This window comes from Frankliniella occidentalis, unplaced genomic scaffold, assembly GCF_000697945.3.
Source record: "Frankliniella occidentalis isolate FOCC.00 unplaced genomic scaffold, Focc_3.1 Scaffold41, whole genome shotgun sequence".
In the NCBI taxonomy this organism is placed as follows: Eukaryota; Metazoa; Arthropoda; class Insecta; order Thysanoptera; family Thripidae; genus Frankliniella; species Frankliniella occidentalis.
Genome location: NW_026267171.1, coordinates 1,423,145 through 1,426,111, shown reverse-complemented (window position 1 = coordinate 1,426,111; position 2,967 = coordinate 1,423,145). Strand labels below are relative to the sequence as shown.

General features: G+C 53.4%; 2 protein-coding genes across 3 annotated transcripts in view; both read left to right on the top strand.

The window, feature by feature from the left end:
* Positions 1-2,967, top strand: part of LOC113203300 (procathepsin L-like) — a 601,094-nt gene that overhangs the window by 34,222 nt on the left and 563,905 nt on the right. The window contains exon 1 of one of the 2 annotated variants that reach the window (XM_052266673.1): positions 800-806. The exons of the other annotated variant lie outside the window; for it this stretch is intronic. The gene's annotated coding sequence lies outside the window, so the exon portion shown is untranslated. Of the gene's footprint in view, positions 1-799; positions 807-2,967 lie in introns of those variants that run through there. 2 annotated transcript variants of the gene reach the window in all.
* The window catches only part of LOC113216390 (uncharacterized), a 467,922-nt gene that overhangs the window by 144,356 nt on the left and 320,599 nt on the right, over positions 1-2,967 (top strand). The gene's annotated exons all lie outside the window — the stretch shown is intronic.

Below are 2,967 nucleotides of genomic sequence, written 5' to 3'. Positions count from 1 at the left end.
AGCGCGCCGCAGGCCAAGGTAGACGCACATTTAGCTCAGCTTCACACGGTTTTAACGTGCGTCTACCTTGTTAGTTATGTTTAAAAACGTCCATAGGGTAAGATGTCCTATGATGGCCACCTTAAGAATGGGCCTGCGCAATGATGGATACCCCTTTTTCTTGTAATGTAGACAACGATGTGAAGTAGTTTGGCTTATTATGCCCAAGTAGGGACCTTACTAGAACATAACTTCAAGGCCAAGATTGTAAAGTGACCAGATTGGCTGGAAATCGAGAAAATAAGTTGCCATTAATGGACAGTGGCCACATTAGTGCACCTTACCCTAGGTACAAAAAATGTCCTTGGTCATTGAGAGTGCACAATGATGATAATGAGTAAATATCATTTTTTAAATTAACAAAAGAATGCCTCAAGTTTTACACAACAAGGACATTTTTCAAGTCGCTATATTAGAGCTGGGCGTGAGCTGGCCAAGTAGCATCGCCGCTCTGACGACAAATAAGGATACTTGTGAGTGCCTCTCTTCCTGCAGAATCCCCAGGAGGCTCTAGAACGACAAGCAGTCCTGTTCGGCCCGGCCGTGGCGCGGGGTGGCGCCGCAGCGTCCATTAGCGGTATGAATCGGGCGGGGCGGGGCGGGGCGGGGGTGGGTCCATCTCCACGTCATCGAGGAAGGGTCCCTTCCAGCCGCCTCCAGTCCCCTTCCACGACCAGCCCTCGCCGGTGTGACGTTCTGACAAGGCGACAGAATAGCGGGGCCTTAAGGACTGCCCTGGGCTGGGCTGTCTGTCTATCCTATCTCTCGTACACCCCTTCACCTCACCCCCGTCTTTCCTTTACCACCTCGCCAGCCACCTTATTGTCTCCTCCACCATTCTCGGGGTCGTTACAACCACCCGCGGCTCATTATCATCTTCATCCCATCAACATCGTGACCAACCATCAAAATCACCCTCATCAACCCCGTCGTCATCGCCATCACACTCACGATTACCATCACCATATTTCATTTCACTCGCATTTTTTAAAACCAGTTGTTCTTCCTCCGCCCCAGCAAACGCCTCACCGAAACCGAAACCCCTCTCACAGAACCCCCCACATTGCTCCCCTTTCCGCTTCGGCCTGAAAGTGTCTTAGTTTTTGACGCAGCCCAGGCCGTTATGTTTACGGCGCTGCACACCGCGGGGCCCGTCTCGCCACACATTCTTCGTAATTACCGGCATTACGCTCCTCCTGCGCTCGCGCCGCCGTGCAGATGTCAGCGCCAGCAGGCCCCCCATGCAGAGAGAGAGAGAGAGAGAGAGAGAGAGAGAGAGAGAGAGAGAGAGAGAGAGAGCGTAGCGTGCACTGCGTGATGGAGGAGCTGAGGTAGCCCCACTCCCCCATATGATTTACACCCTGATCTCATTGCGCCAATTATTGTTGCCATTACGGCACATTATTGTTTGCGGACGTCATCGTAATGGGGTGGCGAGGCCCACTGCAGCGCGGCGGTCAGCCGGCGGCGGCAGCAGCAGTGCGTCAGCGCTAAGCTCCAACCCAACTCGCGACTAACTACTCTGTGAACGGGGCGCAAACAGTCTGCAAACGGAAGAGTCAACAAGCGGCCGAGGAGGGGGGCTCGTCGTCCGGCCCGTGGCGGGGCGGGGCGGGGACCAGGATGAAACCGGATCTGGTTAATGCAGCTGGGCGGGGAAGGGCCGCGTCGGGCTCCGCCCCGGTCGCCGTCGAGGACGACAGAGGGAGGGCTTCGCGAGCGTCATTACACGCGTGTCTGCCCACACGTGGCGTTGGCGTCTGCCCTGCAGATATAAAGGTATCGTCCAGAGAGTACGAACGTTAGTGGGGTTTTTTACCATTCGTCAAATCACGGAAGCTTGGCGCCTGCAAGACTCCGGGTAGGCCATCCCGCAGTACACCCATGCAATCCAGGCGAGATGTTGCCTACCTGCTGGGCGCCGTCAGAGCCTCGCAGTTCAGCAACCGCGAAAGACGCAGACGAACGTACTTTCTGGGGGGTTCCTCCACACTAAAACCTTAAGCACTTTGTTGTGCATAAAACTTGCAGAATTTCATACAGCATACAGCTGCACAATTTTTTGCATAACTGTGTGCAGTGTCTGCTTAATTATGCACAATTTTTTGCATAGCTGTGTGCAGTGTCTGCATCATTATGCACATTTCGTGCACAATTATGCATAAAAAATTTTGCATACTTACGGCTGTAGAAATTTTGCAAGTTTATGCACAACAAAATGTGGTTTTAGTGTGTCGTGGATGATCCCTTTACGATATAACGAATCTCACGTCAGACTGGTTCGTCGTTTGTTCCTAATGCGTTGACTGGAACAGGAGGCACAGCTAGGCCCTAGAGTACGTGGTATTGGTCGTGTCTGGGCTGCCACTGCGAATAGGGAGCACAGGGGCAGGGGAGGGTGGGGGAGGGGGAAGTACCAAGGACGAGGACGAGTGGAGGAATACGATAATGTGTCGCGCACCCCGCCGGACGGACAAAGTTTTGCGCATTGGTCCCCGTGAGGCGGCTTATTGCTGAAGTTCGAGGATACCTGCCGATCCGGGCGCGGCATGGCGTCGTGAGCAGACGGCTGGGGAATAGGGGCGTTAGTCGATAGTCCACGAGCTGCTGAACAAGGACGTCACCGTCCCCTTACCTGCTGCCCCGCATTCGCATCGTCATTAGAAATGAGAGGATGTATTTAAAAAAAATAAAACTGAACGGGAACAGTTATGAAGCATGGAAAAATTATGATGTGGGGAAATAAAAAGCACATTAGGAAGTTTGGGGGGTATATAACCGTTCGTAAACTGCAGTTGAAAATCGCGCGAGTGTATAGTAGGGTTTTGGCGCCAAATCACGAGTTGTGCCTCATCCCTTTCCCTCTCTCCCCTTTCTCTCAGCAGGAGCAGGCACGGTGCCAGCCCGGCGGAGGGAAGTGACGGGGGG